Below are 27,968 nucleotides of genomic sequence, written 5' to 3'. Positions count from 1 at the left end.
AAAAACAGACATTGTTCTCATACTTTTCCTTTAATTCTTTAGTCATAGCTTTTTTTTTTTTTTTTTGAGAGCATGAGTAGGGGAAGGAGAGAATCTTTTTTTTTTAATGTTTATTTATTTTGGGGGTGCTTGGGTGGCTCATTGATTAAGTGTCTGACTCTTGATTTTGGCTCAGGTTATAATCTCATGGTTTGTGAGTTTGAGCCCTGCATCGGGCTTTGCACTGACAGTGCAGATCCTGCTCGGGATTTTCCCTCTCTGCCCCTCTCCAGCTCATGCTCTCTATCTCAAAATAAATAAACTTAAAAAAAAAAAAAAAGGTGCTCCTGGGTGGCTCAGTCATTTAAGCATCCGACTTCAGGTCAGGTCATGATCTCTCGGTTCATGAGTTTGAGCCCTGCATAGGGCTCCGTGCTGACAGTGCAGAGCCTGCTTGGGATCCTCTCTTTCCCTCTCTCTCTGCCTCTCTCTCTCTCTCTCTCTCCCTCTCTTTCTCTTTCTCTCTCTTTCTCTCTCTCTCAAATAAACATTAAAAAAATTTTAAATATTTTTCCCCTGTCTTTTATTTGGAAATGCCACTAACCCCTATATTAGGCAATTTGGATTTGTCCTACAGTTCACTTATGCTTTGTTCATTTTATTTCAGTGTCTTTTTTTCTTTCTAGGTTTTATTTTGGTTGGTTTCTATTGCTGTGTTTTCATATATTCTCCCCCTGATTTGTTCTGTTGCAATTTTTAATCTGCTGTTAATCTTACGTAGTGTACTTTTATCTATACCATTTCAGATTTTTTTTACTTCTTCTACCTAACATGCTTACTTTTTCCTTTAGATTCTTACACATATGGAATATAGTTATAATTTTCTAAATGTCTTTCTTTACTGATTTTATGCTCTATCATTTCTCAGTCATTTATTTTAACTTTTCATTGTGAAATAAGTATAATATACAGGAAGTTGGGAAAAAATGTACAGTAATATTCCATGTGCTCTTCACCCAATTTATCCCCATTGTGACAGCTTCTGTAACTGTGGTACCATATCAAAGGTAGGAAATTAATATTGGTACATGTATAGAGTCTGTTCAGATTTGACCAGTTTTACATGCACTTCTCTCTGCATGCATGTGTGTGTTGAGGGAAGTTCTGTGGAATTTCATCTTGTATAAATTTTTGTATCCACAACCACCATCAAGATATAGAACAGTTCCATTCCCAGAAGAATCCTTCCTGTTGCCCTTTTACAACCGCATCCACCTACTTCCACCCCATTTATGAACCTGTAACCCTGGCAATTACTAATCTATTCTTCAACTAATATTGTTGTTTCAAAATGTTAATTAAATGGAATCATACCGGGGCGCCTGGGTGGCGCAGTCGGTTAAGCGTCCGACTTCAGCCAGGTCACGATCTCACGGTCCCTGAGTTCGAGCCCCGCGTCAGGCTCTGGGCTGATGGCTCGGAGCCTGGAGCCTGTTTCTGATTCTGTGTCTCCCTCTCTCTCTGCCCCTCCCCCGTTCATGCTCTGTCTCTCTCTGTCCCAAAAATAAATAAAAAACGTTGAAAAAAAAAAAATAAATGGAATCATACCATATGTAACCTCTTGAGATTGACTTTTTCTCCTATTCAGCATAATTCCCTTGACATCCATCCATAGTTTGTACCTTTTTTGGGGGTACAAATTGCTGAGTAATATTCTGTGGTATGGCTGTCCCAAGTTTATTTAAACATTCACCTGTTGAAGGACTTCTGTGTTGGTTGCAATTTTTGTCCATTATGAATAAAGCTGTGAACATTCATGTATAGGTTTTTGTGTAAACATGTGTTTTTATTTTTCTGGGATAAATCCCCAAGAGTACAGTTGCTGGGTGGTAAGGTAATTACATATTTCATTGTAAAAGAAACTGTCTTCTAGAGTTCCTGTACCATTTTGTATTCCCATCAGCTACGTATGAGCCATTTAGTTTTTCTTCATTCTTGCCAACATTTGGTATTGTCAGTATTTTTTATGTTAGCCATTATGATAGGTATGATAGATATCTCATTGTGGTTTTAATTTGCATTTCCCTAATGGCTAATGATTTTGAATGTGTCTGCTCATGTCTTTTGCCCATTTTCTAATTGTTTTTTTAATTTTTTAAAAATGTTTTATTTATTTATTTATTTATTTATTTATTTATTTATTTATTTTTCCAACGTTTATTTATTTTTGGGACAGAGAGAGACAGAGCATGAACGGGGGAGGGGCAGAGAGAGAGGGAGACACAGAATCGGAAACAGGCTCCAGGCTCTGAGCCATCAGCCCAGAGCCTGACGCGGGGCTCAAACTCACGGACCGCGAGATCGTGACCTGGCTGAAGTCGGACGCTTAACCGACTGCGCCACCCAGGCGCCCCGAAAAAAATGTTTTATTTATTTTTAAGACAAAGAGAGACAGAGCATGAGTAGGGATGGGGCAGAGAGAGACGGAGACACAGAATCTGAAGCAGGCTCCAGGCTCTGAGCTGTCAGCACAGAGCCCGACGCGGGGCTCGAACTCACGAACTGTGAGATCATGACCTGAGCCAAAGTCGGACACTTAAGCAACTGAGCCACCCAGGTGGCCCCATTTTCTAATTGTTTAAGTTTTGAGAGTTTATGTATTCTATTTATATGTTCTAGGTACAGTTCCTTTGTTAAATATGCAAGTATTTTCTCCAGTTTGTGGCATACTCTCTTTTGTGAACTCTAGACTCCTTTGCTTTCTCAGACTTTCACTTTGCACAAAGGGAGCATGTTGGACTCTCCCCAGGTTGCTGCTTAGCTCCCCCCTTTTTTTTTTACATTACTTAGAAGCTTTCTCCAGGCATTAAGCATGGGTAATCATGGGGCTTACTGTATTTGTTTCCCATTTCTCAGGAATCACTGTCCTTTGTTGCCTGATGTCCAGTGTCTTAAAAACCACTGTTTTACCCATTTTGTCTCTTTTGTCTGCCAGGAAGGTAAATATGATCTCTGGTACTCCATGCTAGGAATGAAATCTACCCCCACTCCCCTCCCGCTTTCCATGGCCAAAGCTTTCAATAACATTAGGAACACCTGTTGTTAGTAACTACCGTCTAATAATTCCTTCCTTTCTCAAGTTCTTAAACAGAAAAGGAGGGGGGAATAGAGGCTAAATATAATTCAGACAAAAAGATACTTCTGATGTTGTTCGGTGTCTGTTGAAGCCCAGCTACTTCCAAAAGTTTGCAAATCAATCAGATACAGGCTTAGAGCTAGAAATAGGTTAGCTACCATAGCACAAGATGATGGTGTGAAAAGATTTTAGTGACAGCTTGTGTGTGATAATATATCCTTTCTTGTTCAAGGTTCTCTTTGGATGTTAAGCTAGATTCTGGCTTTCATATGCCTTTTCTCTATTCTTATCCATAAAGTCCTTTTCTCGAAAGAATGGCTATATTTATAAAACCACATTTTCCTATATTTAAAAGGTAGAGTTGACTAGTTAAAAGCAGCCTTTCCAGCCTAAGTGCATCTAGTTAGGTAATTGTCCCTTAACTTTTATTATTAGTTTTGGGACTTACATTAGCATTTATGATGATTTGATAAAAATATACTAGAATTTCTTAAAAGAGTTATCTCTGCATTTTAAAGCTACAGTTATCTATGTAAAAACTCAGAGAGATATAATATTGCTACAGGATCACAAACATTCTCAAACATTGAAGAAAATATTTCTTTGGAGTTATTTTGTGGAATTAGGACACATTTCAATAATAGGTGACTTTGAGCTCTAGGAATCTGCTAGAGTCACCTTTGGGATAGAGCAGCCTCTGATTGTGCCAGTCTTATCAGGAAAGTTTTATTTCTCTTTCCAGCTTATCACTTTAGCTGATGAACCAAGGGCATAGTTTGTTATATTAGTAAGCTATTTTTTTTTAACAGTTTGCTGTCATGATGCCTTGCACGGAGTGGTTACTCAGCGAGTATTTACTGGATGAATGAATGCCTCTTCATTGAGTCACTGCTTCAGTCAACTCCCTTTATATATTTCATCCAGGATCTTTCCATCTCCATCCTTTGTCATTTTGTTACTTGTTTGTATTTCCTCTGGAGGGGTGAACACAAGGCAAAGAAGAACAACCTGAAATCTTTCTATTGTTTATAAGTAACTCTGATAAGAAAAAAGTATTATATGAGAAGAGATTGAAACACTTGCCTGAATTGCGATTTTGGAGTTGATGCTGATTTATCTATTATATTTTTCCCTACTATTCCTAACAGTGGATGATTTTTTGCTTTACCTTGAAGCCCTGACAAACTTTTTCTCTTTATAACTGATAGCTGGTGATATGCTTTTTTACTTTTCAATTTTATTTCTAGTTTTTATAACTCTCCTTTTCCTCTGTAGGAGTCCTCTACCTCTTCTTCATTCTTATTATTTTTTTTAAGTTTATTTGTTTATTTTGAAAGAGAAAGCATGCGAGTAGGGCAGTGAGAGAGGAAGAGAGAGAGAATTCCAAGCAGGTGCTGCACTGTCAGCGCAGAGCCCAAGATGGGGCTCAAACCCGTGATCTGTGAGATCATGACCTGAGCTGAAATGAAGAGTCAGACACTTAACTGATAGAGCCAACCAGCTGCCCCCCTCTTCTTTATTCTTTAAATATTTGTGTGTCCTGAGGTCTCTGCATATCTCTCTAGCCTTCTTTGCTGCTAATATTCCACTGTTCTCACCATGCACTCTCCCTTTAAAATCCAAGATTTTAACTTCTGTCACAGTTTGGTTGTAGAGATATCCGGTCTCACCAGTATAACTGCCTATTGGGCACTTTGATTAGTCAGCTGATGGGCACATCACATTTACCATGTTTTATTTTATTATTTCATCTTTTTAATTTTATTTACCTGGTGCTCATCAGGACAAGTGTACTTATTATTGTTATTTTTTGAGATTTTATTTTTAAGTAATCTCTACACCCGTTGTGGGGCTCGAACCTATAATCCCGAGATCAAGAGTTGCACGCTGCACCAACTAAGCCAGCCAGGTGCCCCAACAAGTGCACTTTTTTTTTTAAACGTTTATTCATTTTTCAGAGAGACAGATCATGAGCAGGGGAGGGGCAGAGAGAGAGGGAGACACAGAATCCGAAGCAGAATCCAGGCTGTAAGGTGTCAGCACAGAGCCGGACATGGGGCTCAAACCCACTAACTGCAAGATGATGACCTGAGCTGAAGTCAGTGCTTAACCGAATGAACCATCCAGGCACAACCCCCTCCCCGACAAGTCCATTTCTTTATCTCCATCACCTATTTCATTGATCCCCCGTGCCCCCTTCCCCTCTGGTAACCATCAGTTTGTTCTCTATTGTTAAGAGACTGTTTCTTTTTGTGTCTCTCTCTTCCCCCCCCCCCTTTCCTTGTTTAGTTCTTAAATTTCACATGAGTAAAATTGTATGGTATTTGTTTTTCTATGCCTTACTTCTTTCACTTAGCATTATACTCTTTAGCTCCATCCATTTGTTGCAAATGGCAAGATTTTATTCTTTTTTATGACTGAATATTCCATTGTGTTTATACCACATCTTTATGCATTCATCAGTTGATGTACACTTGGGCTGTTTCCATATCTTAGCTGTTATAAATGATGCTGCTATAAAAATAGGGGTGCGTGTGTCCCTTTTAAAAATGTTTATTATTGGGGCGCCTGGGTGGCTCGGTTGGTTAGGTGACTGACTTCGGCTCACGTCATGATCTCACAGTTCGTGAGTTCGAGCTCCGTGTGGGGCTCTGTGCTGACAGCTCAGAGCCTGGAGCCTACTTCAGATTCTGTGTTCTCCCCTCTCTCTACCCCTCCCCTGCTCATGCTCTGTGTCTCTCTGTCTCTCATTAATAAATAAACGTTAAAAAATTTAAAAAAACAATACAAATGTTCATTATTTTTAAAATTATTTTTAGTGTTTATTTTTGAGAGAGAGAGAGAGACAGAGCGTGAGCAGGGGAGGGGCAGAGAGAGAGGGAGACACAGGATCCCATGTAGGCTCCAGGCTCCCAGCTGTCAGCACAGAGCCCGACGCGGGGCTCAAACCCACAAACTGTGATGAGATCATGACCTGAGCCGAAGTCAGATGCTCAACTGACTGAGCCACCCAGGCGCCCCTATTATTTTTAATACTTACTTATTTTGGAGGGAAGAGTGCAAGCGGAGGAGGGGTAGAGAGAGGGAGACAGAGGATCTGAAGCAGGCTCTGTGCTGACAGTCTTGACAGCAGCGAGCCCGATGTGGGACTCGAACTCCTGAACCGTGAGATCATGATCTGAGCCAACGTCAGATACTCAACTGACTGGGCCACCCAGGTGCCCCTATTTTAATTTTTTTTTTTTTTTTTTTTGAGAGAGAGAGAGAGCGAGCTGGAGAGGTGCAGAGAGGGGGACAAAGGATCCAGAGTTGACTTTCTGCTGACAGCAGAGAGCCTGATGCAGAGCTCGAACTGATGAACCATGAGATCATTTTGGGAGCTGAAGTCTGATGCTTAGCCGGCTGAGCCACCTAGGTGTCCCTGCATGTGTCTGTTTGAGTTTGCGTTTCTGTATTATGTGGGTAAATACCCAGTAGTGCAATTGCTGGATCATAGGGTCTTTTAACTTTTTGAGGAACCTTCATACTGTTTCCCACAGTGACTACACCAGTGCAACATTGAATCCCCCAGCAGTGGAAGAGGATTCCTTTTTTCTACATCCTCACCAACACCTGTTGTTATTTCCTGTATTATTCATTGTAACCATTCTGACAGGTGTGAGGGTGATTATGTCATTGTAGTTTAGATTTGCATTTCCCTGATTAGTGATGATGAGCATCTTTTCACATATCTGTTGGCCATCTGTATGTCTTTTTTTGGAGAAATGTCTGTTCATGTATTCTTTTTAATTGGATTTTTAATTTTTGGGGTGTTGAGTTCATGTAAGTTCTTTATTTATTTTGATACTAATGTTTTATCGGATGTATCATTTGCATATATCTTCTCCCATTCCATAGGTTGCCTTTTAGTTTTGTTGATTGTTTCCTTCACTGTGTAGAAGCTGTTTGTTTGTTTATGCATGCTTTTGTTTATTTTTACTTTTGTTTCTTTTGCCTTGGGGGACATAAGAAAAAATTCTGTGGCTGATGTCAGAGACATTACAGCCTGTGCTCTCTTGTAGGATTTTTATGGTTTCAAGTCTCACATTTAGGTCTTTAATCCCTTTTGAATTTATTTTTGTGTATGGTATAAGAAAGTGGTCCAGTTTCATTCTTTTGCGTTTTGCTGTTCCCTTTTCCCAACACCACTTGTGAAAGAGACATTGTCTTTCCCTTTGGATATTCTTTCCTGCTTTGTCCAAGATTAATTGACCGTATAATTGTGAGTTTATTTCTGGATTTTCTATTCTGTTCTGTTGTTCTGTATGTCTGTTTTTGTGCCAATTTCATACTGTTTTGATTACTATAGCTTTGTAATACAACTTGAGGTCTGGAATTGTGATGCCTCCAGCTTTGCCTTTCTTTTTCAAGATTGTTTTGGCTATTTGGGGTCTTTTGTGGTTCCATACAAATTTTAAGATTGTTCTGTGAAAAATGCTTTTGGTGTTTTTTGTTTTAAGATTTTTATTTTATTTATTTACTTATGTATTTATGTATTTATTTACTCATTTATTTTAATGTTTATTTATTTTTGAAATAAAGTGCGAATGGGGAGAAGGGCAGAGACACAGGGATCTGAAGTGGGCCCTGAGCGAACAGCAGAAAGACCAATGTGGGACTTGAACTCATAAACTACGAGATCATGACCTGAGCCAAGTCTGACACTTAACCAACTGAGCCACCCAGGTGCCCCAAGATTTTTATTTTTTAAAGTAATCTCTATGCCCAATGTGGGGCTGAACTCACAACCCCGAGATCGAGTCTCATGCTCTACTGACCGAGCCAGCCAGGCACCCCAAATGCTGTTGGTATTTTGATAGAGATTGCATTCAATGTGTAGATTGCTTTGGGCAGTATAGACACTTTAACAATATTTGTTCTTCCAATCCAGGAGCATGGAATGTCTTTCTATTTCTGTGTGTCATGTTGAATTTCTTTCATCAGTGTTTTATAGCTTTCGGAGTACAGCTTTTTCACCTCATTGGTTAGTTTTATTTCTTTGGATCTTATTAATTTTGGTACAGTTATAAATGGAATTGTTTTCTTAATTTTTCTTTAGGCTACTTCATTATTGGTGTATAGAAATGCAACAGATTTCTGAAAATAGTGAAAGTTTTACTTCTTCCTTGCCAGTTTGGATGCCTTTATTTCTTTTTGTTGTCTGATTGCTATGGCTAGAACATCTAGTACTAAGTTGAATAAAAGTGAGGAGAGTGGACTTACTTGTCTTGTTCCTGATCTCAAGCGAAAGGCTCTCAATTTTTCCCCACTGAGGATGGTGTTAGCTGTGGGTTTTTCATATACCGTCTACATTATGTTGAGCTATGTTCCCTCTAAACCTACTTTGTGGAGGGTTTTTATTATGAATGAATGTTGTACTTTGTCAGATGCTTTTTCTGCATTTATTGAAATTATCATATGGTTCTTATCCTATCTCTTATTTTTAAAAAATTTGTTTATTTAGAGAGAGTGAGCTTGTGTGCGTGGGGGAGGAACAGAGAGAGATGGAAAGAATCCCAGGCAGGCTTCATGGTGAGCACAGAGCCCAATGTGCGGCTCCATCTTACAGACTGTGAGATCATGACCTGAGCTGAAACGAAAAGTTGGACACTTAACCTACTGAGCCACCCAGGTGCCCCTCCTTTCCCTTATTGATGTGATGTATCACATTGATTGATTTGATAACATTGAGCAACCCTTGCAACCCAGGGATAAGTTCCACTTGATTGTGGTGAATGATTTTTTTTTTTTTAATTTTTTTTTTTTCAACGTTTATTTATTTTTGGGACAGAGAGAGACAGAACATGAACGGGGGAGGGGCAGATAGAGAGGGAGACACAGAATCGGAAACAGGCTCCAGGCTCTGAGCCATCAGCCCAGAGCCTGACGCGGGGCTCGAACTCACGGACCGCGAGATCGTGACCTGGCTGAAGTCGGACGCTTAACCGACTGTGCCACCCAGGCGCCCCTGATTTTTTTAAATGTATTAATAGTTGGATTCAGGGGCGCCTGGGTGGCTCAGTCGGTTGAGCGTCCGACTTCGGCTCAGGTCATGATCTCACAGTTTGTGGGTTCGAGCCCCGTATCAGGCTCTGTGCTGACCGCTTGCTCAGAGCCTGGAGCCTGCTTCAGCTTCTGTGTCTCCTTCTCTCTCTGCCCCTCCCCCCACTCACGCTTTGTCTCACTCTGTTTCTCAAAAATACATGTAAAAAAAATTTTTTTTTTAAATAGTTGGATTCAATTTGCTAGTATTTTGTTGAGGATTTTTGCATCTATGTTCATCAGACATAATGGCCTGTAGTTCTCTTTTTTTGTGGTACCTTTGGTTTGGTATCAGGTTAATGCTGGCCTCATAGAATGAATTTGGAAGTTTTCCTTCCTCTTCTATTTTTTTGGAATAGGTTGAGAAGAGTGGATTTCGACTCTTCTTTAAATGTTTGGTAGAACTTGAGGTGCTTGGGTGACTCAGTTAAGTATTCAACTCTTGGTTTCGGCTCAGGTCATGATTTCATGGTTTGTGAGATAGGGCCCCCCGTAGGGCTCCATGCTGCCAGCACATAGCCTGCTTGGGATTCTTTCTCTCCCTCTCTCTCTCTATACCCCTCCCTTGCTTGTGCGCACACTCCCTCTCTCTCAAAACAAACAAACAAACAAACTTTTAAAAAGTTGGGGAGGGCGTGCCAAGGTGGCTCAGTCAGTTAAGCGACTTTGGCTCAGGTCATGATCTCGCAGTTCAAGAGTTCAAGCCCTGCATCAGGTTCTGTGCTGACAGTGTGGAGCCTGCTTGGGATTCTGTCTCCCTCTGTCTCTGGCCCTCCCCCACTTGCTGTCTCTCTCTCTCTCTCTCTCTCAAAATAAATGAAAATAAACTTTAAAAAATATGATTTTTTAAAAAAGAATCATTTGTTAAAAAAAAAATGTTTGGTAGAATTTGCCTGTGAAGTCATCTGATCCTGGACTTTTATTTGTTGGGAGCTTTTGATTAGTGATTCAATTCCTTTGCTGGTAATTGGTCTGTTCAAATTTTCTGTTTCTTCCAGGTTCAGTTTTGGTTATATATTTCTTGGAATTTATCTGTTTCTTCTAGGTTTTCCAACTTGTTGGTATATAGTTTTTCATAATTTTCTCATATAATTGTGTGTATTTCTGTGGTGTTTGTTGTTATTTCTCCTCTCTCATTTGTGATTTTATTTATTTGGGTCCTTTCTTTTCTTCGTAAGTCTGGCTAGAGGTTTATCAATTTGATTGATTTTTTTTTCCCCAAAAAAAACCAGCTCTGGGTTTCACTGATCTATTCTATTTGTTTAGTTTCTGTATCATTTATTTCTGCTCTAATCTTTATTATTTCCTTCCTTCTGTTGGTTTTAAGTTTTGTTTGTTCTTTTTCTATTCTAGCTCCTTTAGGTGTAAATTTAGGTTGTTTGAGATTTTTCTTGCTTCTTGAAGTAGACATGTATTGCTATAAACATCCCTCTTAGAACTACTTTTACTGCATCCCAAGGGTTTTGAATGGTTGTGTTTTCATTTTCATTAGTTTCCATGTATTTTTTGTTTCTTATTTTATTTACTGGTTGACTCCTTCATTGTTTAGTAGCATGTTATTTAATCTCCATGTATTTGTGGTCTTTTCAGAGTTTTTCTTATGGTTGACTACTAGCTTCATAGTGTGTGGTCAGAAAAGATGCATGGTATGACTTTGATCTTTTTGAATTAGTTGAGTGTTTTTTTTGTGGCCTAATATGTGATCTATTCTGGACAGTGTTCCATGTGCATTTGAAAAGAATGTGTATTCTGCTGTTTTAGGATGGAATTTTGTGAATATGTCTGTTAAATCCATCTGGTCCAGTATATCATACAAAGTCATTATTTCCTTGAGGCACCTGGGTGGCTTCGCCGATTGAGTGTCCGACTCACGTCATGATCCCAGGGTCATGGGATCAAGCCCCAAGTTGGGCTCCGCACCGAGCGTGGAGCTTGCTTAGGATTCTCTCCCTCCCTCTCTCCCTCCCTCCCTCCCTCCCTCCCTCCCTTCTCCCTCTCCCATCCAAGTTGAGTGCTCTGTCTCTTTCTAAAATAAAATAAAAAAAAAACAAAAAAAAATAAAGCCATTGTTTCCTTGTTGATTTTCTGTTTAGATGATCTGTCCATTGATGTCAGTGGAGTGTTAAAGTCCCCTACTACCAATTAGTTCCTTTATATTTGTTATTAACTCTTTAATATATTTGGGTGCTTCCATATTGGGTGTATCAGTATTTACAATTATTGTATGTTCTTGTTGGATCATCTCCTTTATTATTATATAGTGTCTTTCTTTGTCTCTTGTTGCAGTCTTTTTTTTCTTTCTTTTTCTTTTTTTTTTTTTAAAGTAAGCTTCATGCCCAGTGTGGATCCCAGTGCGGGGCTTGAACTCGTGATGCTGAGATCAAGACCTGAGGTGAGCTCAAGAGTCAGACGCTTAACCAGCTAAGCCACCCAGGCACCCCTCTTGTTACAGTCTTTGTTTTAAAGTCTATTTTGTCTGGTAGAAGTATTGCTACTCCAGCCTTCTTTGACATCCATTTGCATGCTGGATGCTTCTCTATCCCCTCAGTTTCAATCTGCAGGTTTCTTTAGGTCTACAGTTAGTCTCTTGTAGGCAGCATATAGATAGGTCTTTTTTTTTTTTTTTCTTTTTTTTATCCATTCTGTTACCCCATCTATGTCTTTTGACTGGAGCATTTAGTCCTATTACATTCAGAGCAATTATTGATAGAAATCTATTTATTGCCTTTTTATTGTTTGTTTTGTGTTGTGTGTGAGGATTTTCTCTAATCCTTTTCTTGTCTTTCTCTTTCATGGTTTGTTGGTTTTCTGTAGTGATAGATTTGGATTTCTCTATTCTTTTGCATATTTATTAGATTTTTTTTTATTAGTGGTTTTTGCTTTGTGGGTACTATTATGTTTATAACATCTTCTGCATGTAGCAGTCTGTGTTAAATTGATGGTTGTTTAAATTTGAAACCATTCTTGGGGTGCCTGGGTGACTCAGTAGGTTGGGTGTCCAACTCTTGATTTCATCTCAGGTCGTGATCCCAGGGTTGTGGGATCGAACCCCGCATCAGGCTCTGCGTTGAGAGAGAGGAGCCTGTGTAGGGTTCTGCCTTCTTCTCTCTCTGCCCCTCCCTTGTGTGCATGCACGTACTCTCTCTCTTAAAAATAAACATTTAAATTTGAACCCATTCTTTACTCCTGCCCAAGTTAGGTATATGATGTCATATTTTACATCCTTTTATTTTGTCAGTTCCTTGACTGATTTTTTACAGAAACACTCATTTTTACTGCTTTTGTGTTTCCTGCCTTCATACTTTTGGTCCTTCTTTTCCACTCAAAGAGTCCCCTTTAGTATTTCTTGCAGGACTGGTTTAGTGGTCATGAACTTCTTTAATTTTTGTCTGGTTTTGTTTGTCTGCTTATGGGTTTTCCTTTATATGTAACTATATTCTTTTTGTCTTGTTGCTTTTAATATTTTTTCTTTATCACTGTATTTTGCCATTTTATTTATTATTATTATTTTATTTAATTTAATAAGCCCCAGTGTGGGGCTTGAACTCACGACTCTGAAATCAAGAGTTGTATACTCTACTAACTGAGCCAGCCAAGCGCCCTTTTTTATTTATTTTATTTTATTTTATTTTATTTTATTTTATTTTATTTTAGTAATCTCTACACCCAGGCTGAAACTCATGACCCTGAAATCAAGAGTTGCATGCTCTTCCAACTGAGCCAGCCCAGTGCCCCTACCATTGTTAAACTGAACTTCATCATCTTTTCTTACCAAACTGGTTTCTCCTTCAGTGTTCTAGTGGTAAAAATATCCTCCCCAGTTGTTCTCAAACCTTTTAGTATCAGAATTTCTTCACACTCTTAAAAATTATTGAGCCCCCCCCCCAAAAGAGCTTTTGTTCATGATTGATAATATCTATCAATATTAGTGTATTGGAAATTAGAACTGAGAAACTTTAGAAACACTTATTAATTCATTTTAAAATGATAACCTATTACATGTTAACATAAAAGCAAGTCTTTTATGAAAAAACATTTCAAAACAGCAACAATAAAATTTAGGAGGAAATGTGTCATTGTTTTTCATTTTTAAAAATTTAATTTAATATTGGGGTTAATAGATGGATTCTCCTATCTGTCTTTTCATTCAGTTGGTTGTGATATAACATGTCCTTTGTTTTCTGGAAAATACCGTCATATACCTGTGAGAGCATGATAGTGAAAAGTGCAAACAAGACCTTGGTACATTATAAAAGTTCTTTTTGACTTTGCAGAAAAAACAAGTCTTGGAGATTTCTAGGGGTTTCAGGCCACACTTTGTGAAGCTGCTTTTCTGTCCAGTCACTTGAGTGTCTTATACTTCTCACACAGTCATCATACACATCACTAAGTCTTAGTGATTTTTATCTCCTGATGCTTCTTGGGTCACAGTCCCCTCATTCTGTAGTCAAAATTCTTTTTCCTAGCTGGTGTCTCTTCCTCTATTTTATTTTCTTTCTAAGCTATCCACATTGTAGCAAAAGTAATATTTCTAAAATAGAAATATGATGATGTAATCCATTTTTGAAAATCCATTACAAGTTTCTCATAGCTTTAGTTAGTATGCAAGATGTTTTATGATCCTGTTTCCACTGATCTCTAGCTTTTTTTTCGCAAGCTACTTTTCTGTGAGTGTCTTATACTCTAGCTTTCTTTATGCAATACTTGCTGTTCTGAGAAAGCATCGTGGTGATCCATATGTCTGTGTTAATGATACTATTTGTTGGGTTCACACTGTATTCCTGGCACTGTGTTCTAAGTACTTTATATATGTATTAGCTCATTTAATTTCCACACAGCCTTCCAAAAAAAGTGTTCTAATCATTCCATTTTATAGGTAAAGAAACTGAGGTATAGAGAGATTAAGTAACTCTCCTCAAATCATCTAGCTGGTGAATATGGAATCTAGGTCTGTTTTTCCACTTCTCTATTAGGCTAAATACTATTTATCCCGGAGGATTAGGCTTAAACCTCCCTTCCTTCTGGAAGCCTTTCTTCTGGTATGATATTTATATGCCTGCTCCCTCTATTCCCATTAAACCTTGTGAGCAGCTCTAACTAGCACTTAACAATGCATTATATTTTACTTGTTTGTCTCCCGTACCATTGATTGTCCTGGTAGGTGCAGAAAGGGGACTTGATTCCTCTGACACAAGAATCTTAGATTGCATTCCAACATCTTTGTCCCTAAGAAGAAAATGAATATTGGAGACCTTAAAACCTAATGTCACTGTGGGCCTACTTAGTCTATTCATTCTATGCAAGCAGGTCCTTCAATTTCAGAGGAACCATAAAACAGATAATATTATTATTTCTATATTAATTCTTCCAAGTTTTAAAAATAGTGACCCTGATCTTCTTTTATTAGTTTGGAGAAGACTAAATAACAACAACAAAAATAATAGCTAACATTTATTTAAGTGCTTTCCATGTGTCTAAATATTTTACCTGTATATTAACTCACTTAATTTTTACAGCTCCATGAGATAGTTATTATTACCTTTGTTTTACAGATAAGGGAAACCGAGGAACCAAGAGATTAAGTAACTTGCCCAAGATCACACAGCCTGTAAGTGGCAGAGCTTGAAATCAAATCTCTAAAAACTATATGTACAAAATACCGAATCTTCTTTATCCAAGATCCCATAGTTGTATTCTTTGTTAGGATAAAGGTAAGTGAGGATTAGAGGTAAAATTATATGGCACAACTCTGGTGTAGTGATCTTAGAGAAAAAGGTGATTTAGTATAGATTTTTAAAAGTGTGTTTTCTTTTTAAAACAGCATCTTTTTGGTATAAATGAAAGGATCTTTCATGTTATCTTTATTACAAAATCATTCTCACAGTTCTGAACTCCAGCCCAATTAATTCCCACTTTCCCAGTGAATAACAGCAAACACAAAGTTTTACATTTTAATTGACACTTACGAGTTTGATAATAATTTTTCTTCTCCCAGCAGGTTTCATTGCTTAATTTCAGAATCCTGTTTTCTTTATTTATTAGAGAAACACATCTGAACTTTATCTTTTTGGTGGGATTCATTTGCCCTTATCTATTTTCTGTGACCCCAGTCTCTTGAGCATTGCAGTGGATGTTTAATTTTGAGAATGTTAATTAGCTTCAGTAATTACATACCTTGGGGCATTTCTAGACATTTATAGCTTTGTATTTTTTTGTATAGAAGAGGATATATTGGAGCTTGTTGGGTTTTAAGGTTGTTTGTTTGTTTGTTTTAAAAGATACCTTTGAATTTTGTTCAGGGAGGAGTTTTTAAGTCAGTCATGGAATTTAGGACTATTGGGAGTTTTATTTTACCAGTTCCCAGGAATATCCTACTTGTGTTTTGCTAATAGTATCATGAGGTCACTAAGAGTAGTTGTTTTTTGATGATGCCTTATGTTGTAGTTGAGTTTCAGAATCAGACCGATACAGAGGATGCAGTTTTCTTCAGATAAGCCTTTGAATAAGAACCCAGGCTAGTTTTGGGATTTGTGTGATACAGAAAGCACATCTGTAACATGTCCCCTCTGTTGACACACTTTTAATTCTCAGTTATACAGGATGTGCTTTGAGCTATCTTTTTACCAGTCATCATTCTGTCTACTCAGTTTCATGTATAATATTGTCAAGGTCATTTCAATCTCTTTCAGAATAGATTTGATTCCAAATCATCTACTTCTGCTACAGTGTTCTAACCTTTTTGTTAAGTTTATTTATTTATTTTGAGAGAGAGAGAGCATGCGCTCACAAGCAGGGGAGGAGCAGAGAGAGAGGCAGAGAGGGAGAATCCCAAGCAGGCTCTGCACCAGCAGTGCAGAGCCCGATGCAGGGCTCAAACCCATGAACCTGGAAATCATGACCTGAGCCGAAGTTGGACACTCAACCAACTGAGCCACCCAGGAGCCCCACAGTATTCTAGGAGTATTCATCAGAGATAAATGGATTGATTGAGGAAATTTGAAAAACATAATATATTTTTGAGAATGTGGTGAGGTGTAAGATACAGTTTGTAGAATTGTTTTGAGTTCTTCGGAATTGATGCAAGACTTGAGGAAGCTGGGGATAAAAATGTGAGATGTGCAGAAAGAAAGGACTTTTTTCCTCAATTACTCTTTCAGATTTTGTTTTTACTTGATCCCATTCTATTTGAAGCTTAAAACAAGAGCTTCAGTACAGTTTAGTTAGTTGAATTATCCTCTCTTGTAGGATTATGTATGAAATTACTGAGTATTATTAATATCCCTCTGCAAACAGGTGAGGGAGCAAAGTTGAAGAGAGCAGAAATGTCCTCATATTAAAGGCATACTCTAATGTTTTCAATAATTTCATTTTCTTTTTTTTTTTTAATGTTTACTCATTTTTGAAACAGAGAGACAGAGCACAAGTTGGGGAGGGGCACAGAGAGAGAAAGGGAGACACAGGATCTGAAGCAGGCTCCAAGCTATGAGCTGTCATCACAGAGCCTGACTCGGGAATTGAACTCACAAACCACGAGATCATGTCCTGAGCAGAAATTGGCCGCCCAACCGACTGAGCCACCCAGGCGCCCCTTTAAATTTTTTTTAATGTTTGTTTATTGTTGAGAGAGAGAGAGAGAGAGAAAGAGACAGAGACAGAGAACATGAATGGGGGCGGGGCAGAGAGAGAGAGGTAGACACAGAATCCAAAGAAGTCTCCAGGCTTTGAACTGTCAGCACAGAGCCCCACGTGGGGCTTAAACTCACAAACTGCGAGATCATGACCTGAGCCAAAGTTGGGAGGTTAACCAACTGAGCCACTCAGGTGCCCCTCAGTAATTTCATTTTTAAGAAAACTGTTCTGAAATTACAAGAAGCAGCTAAGAAAAGTTGCCATATATAAATAATTTATTTTCTGATTATACCAGGCTTGCTAGCATATTATATTGATGTTGGGTGTCAGATAAGCACTCTATACTTGTTTTTTGTAGTTAATGGTTTATTAACAAATACTTATTTGTCGTGCCAGGAACCGTCTGAGAGTATGGGATATAGCAGTAAAGAAAAAGGAAAAATCCCTGCCCTTATAGAACGTACATTTTTTCTTCAGTTTTATTAAGATATAATTGGTATACAGCTCTGTGTAAGTGTAAGGTGTACTACATAGTGATTTTACATACATATATTGAGAAATGATTACCACAGTAAGTTTACTTAGCATTCATCTTCTTATCACAAAAAAATAAAGCTTACATTTTAATGGGAGAAATGGTTGTAACAAAAACAGCAACCAGTACCACCAGACTTCCATGGAGTCAATGACAGGAATTCCTAAAATGAGACCCAGAAATGGCTGTGTTTTGTTGTACTTTCTCTGAAATTGGCCCTACATTTTTGCCCTTTTAGTCCCTTTTATGCCTATACTGGGGAGAAGAGTGATGGCAGAGCATCTAGTAATAGCTTCAGTTTTTCTCAGATTTGCTCTGCACCAGGTACCCTGCAGAATTATTTTAAAAATTATTTCACTGCATTAAAATCCTATGAAGGAGATTATTTTATGGGTCAGTAAAATGAAGTTTATAAGAGGTAGTGTAGTTACAAATCAGATCACATTAAAAAAACAGAAACAGGCACCTGGGTGGCTTGGGTCAGCTTGGTTTCGGCTCAGGTCATGATCTCATGTTTTGTGAGTTCAAGCCCCCTGTCGGGTTCTGTGGGGCCTGCTTGGGATTCTCTCTCCCTCTTTCTCTGCTCCTCCCCTGCTTACATGCATGCATGCTCTCTCTCTCTCTCTCTCTCTCTCTCTCAAAACAAAACAAAACCAGAAACGATAAAAAAAAAAAAAAAAAAAAAAACACCTTGAATCAGATCACATAGCTGGTATGTGATAGGGCTAGATAGGCCTGCTCCTAAAAATTTCAGGACAAAAGCATGAATAAAAGCACAGTTTTCGTATCTCTATACTTAGGTTATAAATCGAGATAAAAAAAACTGTTAGAAAAGTATTTCTGGGTGCCTGGGTGGCTCAGTTGGTTGTGTGTCCGACTTCGGCTCAGGTCACGATCTTGCCGTTTGTGAGTTAAAGCCTCTCATCGGGCTCTGTGCTGACAGCTCAGAGCCTGGAGCCTGCTTCAGATTGTGTGTCTCCTTCTCTCTCTGCCCCTCCCCGGCTTGTGTTCTGTCTCTCTCTGTCTCTCAAAAATGAATAAATGTAAAAAGCAAAAAAAAATTTTTTTTTAATGTTTTTAACAGAAAAATATTTCCTCTTTTACGCAGACATGTATTTTCCTAATGACCTAGAAGGCCAGAATTATTGGACTACTCAGAGTTCTGAGACAGGTACCCTCTAAGACTAGTCTCAATCCTCAGACTCTCATCATTTGTCCCTTGGCCACGATTCAGACCATGGAATGTGTACAACAGTGGGTATAGGTATTGTCGATGGCAGGACAGAGTTTGAGAAGAGATCCACTGAAGGCCTTGGAAGTAGGCTCAAAACTGCTTGGGCAGGGAATTCTGGGATCCAGAGCATAGTCGGGGTTGGTAGAGTCAGGGGCTTCAGGTAGATTTGTCCACTTGGTCCAGTGAACATCTTGCCTGAGGGGATAGACAGGTCAGAAGAGGGTCAGAGTGGATATCTAAAGTGTAAGATCCAGAATAGGGTTCCTTTACTATAACCAAGGGTAGTACCAGTGCAAGGACCGAAATCCAGGTCTGTGTGACTATACTGTCTCTTGTCAACAGTAAGAAAGCCTGGATTTACAGAGAAAGGAAGTGTTGGCTTACTGTCTGGTAAATGGAGCAAGGATCTGTCCATGAAGTGCTTTAGGATGGACTATTTTTTTCTTTCTTTCTTAAATGTTTGCTTATTTTTGAGAGGGACAGAGACAGAGTGTGAGTGGGAGAGGGGCAAAGAGAGAGGGAGACACAGAAGCAGAAGCAAGCTCCAGGCTCTGAGCTGTCAGAACAGAGCCCGACCCGGGGCTCAAACTCAAGAACTGTGAGATCATGACCTGAGCCAAAGTTGGACGCTTAACCGACTAAGCCACCTGGGCGCCTGTGGACTATCTTTAAATGAGCCAGTCTAGGGGCGCCTGGGTGGCGCAGTCAGTTAAGCGTCCGACTTCAGCCAGGTCACGATCTCGCGGTCCGTGCGTTCGAGCCCCGCGTCAGGCTCTGGGCTGATGGCTCGGAGCCTGGAGCCTGTTTCCGATTCTGTGTCTCCCTCTCTCTCTGCCCCTCCCCCGTTCATGCTCTGTCTCTCTCTGTCCCAAAAATAAATAAACGTTGAAAAAAAAAATAAATAAATGAGCCAGTCTATTTCTCTTTTGAAAATGCTATTTAGGGGCGCCTGGGTGGCGCAGTCGGTTAAGCGTCCGACTTCAGCCAGGTCACGATCTCGCGGTCCGTGCGTTCGAGCCCCGCGTCAGGCTCTGGGCTGATGGCTCAGAGCCTGGAGCCTGTTTCCGATTCTGTGTCTCCCTCTCTCTCTGCCCCTCCCCTGTTCATGCTCTGTCTCTCTCTGTCCCAAAAATAAATAAAACGTTGAAAAAAAAAATTTAAAAAAAAAAAAAAAAAGAAAATGCTATTTAGTGTTTACACGTAAAAACTAGAGAATTGAAGAATTGAAAAAAAAACCAAAACCCATCTCATTACAAGTTCATTCTGGTCTTTGTGTAGTTTAAGTTGAATGGCACAGTTATAAGGAGACATAGCCAATTTTTTTCCTAAAACAGTGAGGCATAAGCATATTGGTGTATATATATAATGGTTTGCAGTTTATACTCAACAAGAATTTCTTCAGTCCTGTTTTACTTAAGGAAAAGCAGTATAAAAAGGTCCAGATTATGGTTTATTTTGTATTTTATATCAAACATTATAGGTAAGTTAGATATCATTATATGGTCTTAAAGTTTTCGATTTTCTGAAATTAATCTCAAACATATGAAGAGACTGGTTCTGGGGAAATGCAGTTTGGATATAGAATGTTATTTCTTCGTTACATACATTGTTGAGTATTTAGAGTACATGTGGGTTCTGGTTATTCTTAGAGTCCTTAGGACACCAGTCTTAAGATTGACTGTCCAGCCAGACTATTTGTCAGATCCCCTACTTGAAGCATTCTTGAGTCTGTTGAAACCTTCACCATCCACATGACCCCAGGATCTTGGACTATCCTTACCTATTAGAGAGTCCTCAATTCTGTCAGACTCAGAGTTTAATTTAAATCTGGTGAGAACAAATCATGACTTCTGTTCAGTTTTCAAGCTACCCTTTTTGTTAACAGGTGAGAATCTTGTGTTTCCATGTATTGCATGATTGGAACTGTTCAAGGTGTAAAAATGAACAGAAAAATCCTGAGTGCTACGTACCCTCGATGTTAGAGACATAATTAGTAAGTAAAAGTCCAAACTGATGTTAGACCTAGAATTTGGTGGTACAGAAAACAGAATTTTAACCCCCTTCTAATTTTTTTATAACATGTCTTCCCTACACCCTTTCAATTTGCTTTTTCTGTGATATTTGGCACTATTGCCAAATAGTGCTATTGCTTATTAGCTCTTGTTACCAAATTTGCCAAGCTCCTGAAAAATACTTGCTTTTTAAAAAGCACATTAAAATTCTGACATCCATTTTGAGTGACAGTTTCGGCAGCGTCCTGTATGGCAGGGGCTTGGGAATTTGTTGACATGAATCCATTTTCTCTGACTTCTGATTCCCCTACCTAGATTCTGTAGCCTGTGGTCTATTTTTAAATCATGCTGGTATGCTCTATGCAGCAGTTCTTTTCCTGAATTATTTATCATTGTTTGGAGCTGAATGGAGCAGTATGTTTTTTTTACCACTGCTCATTAGAACTCACGTGTCTGTCTTCAGCTTGGTTGACAGATTTGGTTCATGTTAAATCCCACTGGTCCATTCTGGGAAGGCTGCAAGGCAGGGAACAGGCCACAGTCTGTGATACCCTGTAAGGGCATTCAGACTTTTGGTTATTGTTATTTCTTTTGGCAGCAGTGGGAAAAGATAGAAGCTATGCCCTGTTCTTCCCTTAGACTCTGTTCAGACAGAGACTGTGTTAAGATCATTTACGATAATGTTGATTTTATGTGTTTATAGTAATTGTTGCATTTTTAGGAGAGATGAGGGAAGAATCCCTATGAAAAGCACAGCATTAAATCAAGATTTCATTTTCATTTTAAATATGATCCAGATACTTGGGACACTAAAAATCTCCGGTCTTGGGATATGGGTTGTGAGGCATTTGTTCCTTTTGTTTGGGAATATTCCTTCTCATTGCCTGTTCTCTCACCTTCTTACAGACTGTAGGCTTGGAAGAAGGATGGCAAAATCTAAAAGCAAGGCAATTATTTTGAATGATATTTTTTTCCCTTTTCTGTTTTCTGGTGCATCAGAATTAATGTTTCTCTTTCGTCTTCCTCCTGTGTTTTTTTTCTCCCCCTGCATCCTATCTTTCATGAAAAAAATTTTTTGACATTGTTTTTTTTTTTCTCTTTGATAGATGAGCACACTACTACTTGGGTATTCTTTACTTTTTAAACTATTTGCCTTTTTCATGTCACTGTAGGTGGAAAGGGGATAGCTGTCAGTCATTTGGGCACTGGAGAAGGAAAAATCATGTTTGTCCCCCTAACCCTGTTGGCCATCTCTGAGTTTGCTTGTACCTTTTAAAAAAAAAAAAAACAGCAATAGTATCTAGATTTGAGTTCCATTCTTGGACCACTGATGAAATACTGTTTTATAGTCTGAACCAGAACAAGAATTTTTGGCCTCTATTGCTACTTTTGGGTCAGTGCTACTGCCTGAGAAACTGGCCTTTCACTGCTCAGTGATTCCAGTTATTATCATCATGATCATTTCACTCCCCGGTGATAGTGGCTCTCAGTTGCATAAATCCCACATTTCTCAGCAGGACCTCAGGACAGCCCCACTCACATTTTCCTGACATTTCATTAAACTCATTTCTTTGGACTGAGTCAGCCAAGTTGAACTAGACTAAATATACTATCTTTCCCTTGTGCTTTTGCTCTTCTCCAAGTTATCTTTGATTCTCTTTGCCAATACATTTCCACAATCCTTAAAATATCCAGTGCAAGATTAACATTTTTTAGGAAACTGTCCATGATTCTCTGTTAATTTGAACTCTTAATTTTTGTATTTTTTGAGCCTTGTATTTTCAAGTTGCTGATGGTTTAAAGCACAATCCCTGTGTTCAAGGGGGTCTAATCTTCGGGGAAAATCAGAGATAAGTGAACTTGTTTTTCTTATTATTTTGCATTTCTGTTGGTTTTTAATTTCACATATATGTCTTTAAATTCCAGATTATAATTGTAAGGGCAGGAGCAATTACCGTCCTTTCTATGGAATCTTATGAACTATTTCTGCTGCTCTTGGCACATGGTAGGCAGCTACCTGCCTTACCGCAGGGCAGACTCATTGGATAATAAGGTATCAGTGTAGGGTAAGAAGGATCCTAAGGGTTGAGGATTCTCTATTTTGTATATTTTAGAATGATAAGAATACGAAGAGTTTACAGTCTTACTTGGAATTATATTTTGGAGACTAAAATGACACAGACTAAAAATTGAAAGTCCAAAAAGACATATTTGGTTTCTGAAATAGCCATCCAAATTTTGTCTGCATAACAAAGTTAGAGCATATTTATTATTGGCAAGCTGGGAGGATGGTTTACTTCAGCAACTCTGTCCCTGCATGTCTGATGGTGGTGTTGTACATCCTTAATAAATTTGAGTTCACATTAGTTTACTGTCGAAATCTTTCAGGTGACATTCAGAACCAGAATTGCATATTATCTACAGGTTGTTAACCTCACTTTCCAACCCCCCATGACACTTTGCATGAGAGTTGAGTTTATCTTAGAGATCTTACTTCGAACTAGGGTCCCTGACCTTTAAGAGTAGAGCTATTGTGGCACCTGGGTGGCTCAGTCAGTTGAGTGTCCAGCTCTTGGTTTTGGCTCAGGTCATGATCCTAGGGTCGTGGGATCGAGCCCTGTGTTGGGCTCTATGCTGAGCATGGAACCTGCTTAAGATTCTCTCTCCCTCTCCTCTGCTCATGCTTTTGTTTTAAAAAGGTTTTTTTGTTGTTGTTTTTAATTTAAGAGTAGAGCTATGTTTCATTTTTCTGACACTTTTTAGAGCACTTGGTGGTGTTAAGGTAGGGGGTAGGAGAATGGGGGTAGGAAGCAGCATGAAGGTTCCTGAGGGAAGGCTAAGAGGAAAGCTACTTGAGACTACTTATTTGTCCATTCCTTCTGTATGAAATCAATCTCCTGACCACTTATGTTGCCTTCTTTGCCCCTCTCCACCCACGACCCTGAATCTTCAGTCCCAGTGCTGCTGACTGTGTACAAAGTTAGGGAACTGTTCCTAAGTCCAGCCTTACTTCTGGCACCAATTATAGAATTTGAGGGTCCTCAAGACCACTTTTGAGTTCAATACTTTGCCAGAAGGACTTACAGAACCTGTAAGTTTCTCATGAACGCTGTTACACTAAAAGTTATGGTTTATTTTAGCAGAAGTTAACAAATTAAAATCAGCCAACAGAAGAAATGCATGAGGCAGAGTCTAGGAGGGATCTAAATACTGAGCTTATGTTTGTCCTCTCCCAGTGGAGTCACGAACAGTGTTAACTCTTCCTGGCAATGTGTGACAACACACATGGAATATTGCCAACCAGAGAAGCTCACCCAATCCTTGACGTCAAGTTTTTGTTGGGACTCCATCATGTATATGTGATTGTTGCCTTATGTAACTGACCTCAGTGTCCAACCCCTTCTGAAGTTGAGCTGATACTGTGCGACTCAGACTCCCCACTAAAAATCACATTGTTAGACTATCTGGTACAACTCAAAGCCCCCAGTAAACAAAGGCTTTCAACAAGCAGACATTTCCACAGTTTTTGGTTTATTACTCCCAGGAAGCTAAAGGCAAAGACCAGAGATACCTTTGAGCAAGTTTAAAGTCTTTACTATACACCGTGCTAGTTCAAGCTTTGGGCCCAACCAAGAGGAAGGGAAAGGGAAGTAGTTTAAAGTTTTTGAACCATGTAAATTTGTTTTTTGATCAGAAAATTTAACATATATAAATTGAATTTTTAAACAAAAGAAAGGAGATCCAAGTTGCTAGAGCTCCCAGGCACTTGAGAGAGGCAAACTCAGATCATCCCTTGTGGAACATACCTCAACCCTAGTTTCAAAGAATTCCCAAAGATAGATTGCCAACAAATAAGGGACGCCTGGGTGGCTCAGTCGGTCAATCATCAGACTCTTGATTTTTGGCTTAGGTCATGATCTCATGTTTCGTGAGTTCAAGCCATATGTCGGGCTCTTCACTGACAGTGCAGAGCCTGTTTGGGATTCTCCCTCTTCTCTCCTCTCTCTCTCTGTCAAAATAAATAAATAAACATTTAAAAAGTTATTAGGTTGCTGGAGCACCTAGGTGGCTTAGTTGGTTTAACATCCAGCATTAGCTCAGGTTGTGATCTCATGGTTTGTGAGTTTGAGCCCCTGCATTGGGCTCGCTGCTGTCAGTGCAGATCCTGCTTCAAATCCTCTGTCCCCCTCTATCTACTTCTCCCCAGCTTGTGCTCTCTTTTTCAAAAATAAACATTAAAGGGGAACCTGGGTGGCTCAGTTGGTTAAGTGTCCGACTTCAGCTCAGGTCATGATCTTGTAGTCCGTGGGTTTGAGCCCCGTGTCAGGCTCTGTGCTAACAGCTCAGAGCCTGGACCTGCTTTGGATTCTGTGTCTTCCTCTCTCTCTGCCCCTCCCCTGCTCATACTCTGTCTTTGAAAAATAAATGTTAAAAAAAAATAAACATTAAAAAATATTAGCTTGCCAACAAATAAGAGCTAAAAATAATAATATAATAACATCTCAAACAAGTCACTACAAACAACTAGAAACAACTGATCTAGACCCACAGAAATAAAAAAATAATAATAATTCAAAGTTACAAACTCAGTGGAAGGGAACTTACAGTCCTGATCATGGTGGAGTAACAAGACGTTGACTTACGACCCTGCCTTAAACAAATACAAACAACTGAATAACTGGACAAAATATATTTTTAAAACTGTTTTAGACATTGGACAAAAGGTAGCACAGACCAGTGAAATCTCAGAGAAAGGAAACGATCAAATTGAGCCCTATGATAGCTCTGATGAAAGTTTCTAAGTACCTAGGATGAAAAGGGATACTCAAACAGAGCTGGCAGTCTCCCAGATTTGAGGATACAGAGGTAAAAGGTCAGAGAAACCAAAACAGCTAGAATCTGTGGGCAGAGTATGAGAGAAGAAAGCTTCACAAAAAGGTGAGAGCTCCAGAGATTTTTAAGGCTTCTTCTAAACCTGCACTGTCCAGTACAGTAGCTCCTAACCTCATGTGATATTTAAAAATTCAGTTCTTGGGGTGCCTCAGTGACTCAGTCGGTTGAGCGTCTGACTTCAGCTGAGGTCATGATCTCACAGTTCGTGAGTTCGAGCCCCGCATCGGGTTCTGTGCTGACAGCTCAGAGCCTAGAGCCTGCTTCGGATTCTGTGTCTCCCTCTTTCTGCCCCTTCCCCACTCATGCTCTGTCTCTCTCTCTCAAAAATGAATAAACATTAAAAAAATTTTTTTAAATAAAAAAAAAAAATTCAGTTCTTCGTTTGCACTGACACATTTCAAGTGCTCAGATGCCACAATTCCAGAAAGTTCTATTGGATTTTACCATCTTAGTTTTGTTAGCTGAGTGCAGCCAGTTTATGATTAGTGAGGAAACTAACCCAAGGCCAGAAAAAGACCACTAGAGAGCATTAGGCAGAACAGTCCCTGGAATACAGGGCCACAAATATGTTGTGTTTCCACTAGCCAGAGCAGAAACATCTTCTAATACCTGGGACATTAAATGGAGGCACTAGAAGGGTATTTTCTCAATAAAGAGGTCAAATTAGCCCTAGTCTAGAGGACTTACCTTGGATTTGTCTAAAAGGCATAAAAGCAAACCTCAGAAGGATTAAATTGTTTCTAAGTCACAAATTCCTGAAACAAAGCTCAAGATTAAAGACTTAAAAAAAAATCACTGAAGCCAAGAATGCAAAATTTACGACATTTGGCATCCAGTCACAATTATCAGGCATATAAAGAAGCAGAGAATACAGTTCGTATTGAGGAGAAAAGCCAGTCAATAGAAGTAGGCCTAGAAATTATACAGATGATAGAATTAGTGGACAAGGACATTGTAACAGTTGTGTATGTTCAAAAAGCTAGGAGAAAGATTGAGCATGTTAAGTAGAGACGTGGAAGATATAAAAATGATCCAAATCAAACTTCCAAAGATGAAAATTACAGTGTCTGAAATGAAAAATATAGTGGACAGCATTAATAGCACACAGGCATTGCAGAAGAAAAAAATTAGTGAACTTGAAGACATAGTAACAGAAATATCCAAAATGAAATATAAGTGGGGCACCTGGCTGGCTTAGTCCATAAAGTCTGTGACTCTTGATCTCAGGGTTGTGAGTTCAAGCCCCATATTGGGTGTTGAGCTTACTTTTAAAAAATTTTTAATAAATATAAAGAAAAGATTGAAAATATAAATATACAGTGATGAGTCAATACTAACTGAACAGTGGGACATTAAACAGCCTTTTTTTTTTTCCCCATCATTAAGCAGTCTTAAGAATACATGTAATTGGAGCCTCAGGAACATGGGGGTGGGGATAGAAAAAATATTTGAAGAAATAATGACTGAGTATTTTCTAAATTTAATGAAAACTATAACAGATCTAAAGAGCTCATTTAAGATTTTTTTCTTCATCACTGATTTTAAGCAATTTGATTATGATATGCTTTGATGTAGTTCTCTTTGTGATTTTTCTGTTTTGGGTTCCTTAAGATGCTTACTAGATCCATGGAGAATCCAAAAAGAACACTCATGAAGAGAGCTGTACCAAGAGCATATTAATCAATTGTGTCCAACTAGTGAAAAGAAAAGTCTTCAAAGCAGAGAAAGAACTCACATTATATACAGAAGGGTTGTGGTCTGAATTGTGTCACCCCCCCCCCACACCCAATTCATATGTTGAAGCTATAACTCCCAGTATTTCAGAATGTGACTGTACTTGGGGAAAGACCTTTATAGGGGTAATTAAGTTACAGTGAGTCTGTTGGGGGGGGGGTGCCTGGCTGGCTTAGTCAGTAGAGCATACAACTCTTGATCTTGGGTTTGAGCCACATGTTGGGTGTAGAAATTATTTTAAGGGCGCCTGGGTGGCTCAGTTGTTTAAGTGTGTGACTCTTGATTTCAACTCAGGTCATGATCTCACAGTTCACAAGATTGAGTCCTGTGTCAGCATCATGTCGTCCTATGCTGGCATCATGGAGCCTGCTTGGGATATATTCTCTCTCTCTCTCTCTCTCTCTCTCTCTCTCTCTCTCTCTCTCTCTCTCCCCCCTCCCCTTTCTCTGCCCCTCCCCCACTTTCTCACACTTGCTCTCAAATAAATAAATAAACTTTAAAAAAAAGGCGGGGGGATGCCTGGTTGGTTCAGTCAGTTAAGCATCTGATTCTTAATTTTTGGCTCAGGTCTTAATCTTGCGATTCATGAGTTCAAGTCCCACATCAGGCTCTGAGCTGACAGTGGAGAGCCTGCTTGAGAGATTCTCTCTTTCTCTCTCTGCCCCTCTCTGCTCCCCCAAAGAAAAACCAAATAAACATTAAAAACAAAAAAGAAATTACTTTAAAAAGTCTTTT

General features: G+C 39.0%; 1 protein-coding gene across 24 annotated transcripts in view; it reads left to right on the top strand.

The window, feature by feature from the left end:
• R3HDM2 (R3H domain containing 2) overlaps positions 1–27,968 on the top strand; it is a 161,950-nt gene that overhangs the window by 44,919 nt on the left and 89,063 nt on the right. Inside the window, exon 1 of one of the 24 annotated variants that reach the window (XM_030323003.1) lies at positions 20,476–20,587. The exons of 22 other annotated variants lie outside the window; for them this stretch is intronic. The gene's annotated coding sequence lies outside the window, so the exon portion shown is untranslated. Of the gene's footprint in view, positions 1–20,475; positions 20,588–27,968 lie in introns of those variants that run through there. One more of the 24 variants, XM_030323005.1, reaches the window with a different exon arrangement.

This window comes from Lynx canadensis, chromosome B4 (genome assembly GCF_007474595.2).
Source record: "Lynx canadensis isolate LIC74 chromosome B4, mLynCan4.pri.v2, whole genome shotgun sequence".
Taxonomy (NCBI): Eukaryota; Metazoa; Chordata; class Mammalia; order Carnivora; family Felidae; genus Lynx; species Lynx canadensis.
The sequence above is the reverse complement of the archived record's forward strand: the minus strand, read 5'-3'. Positions and strand labels throughout refer to the sequence as shown.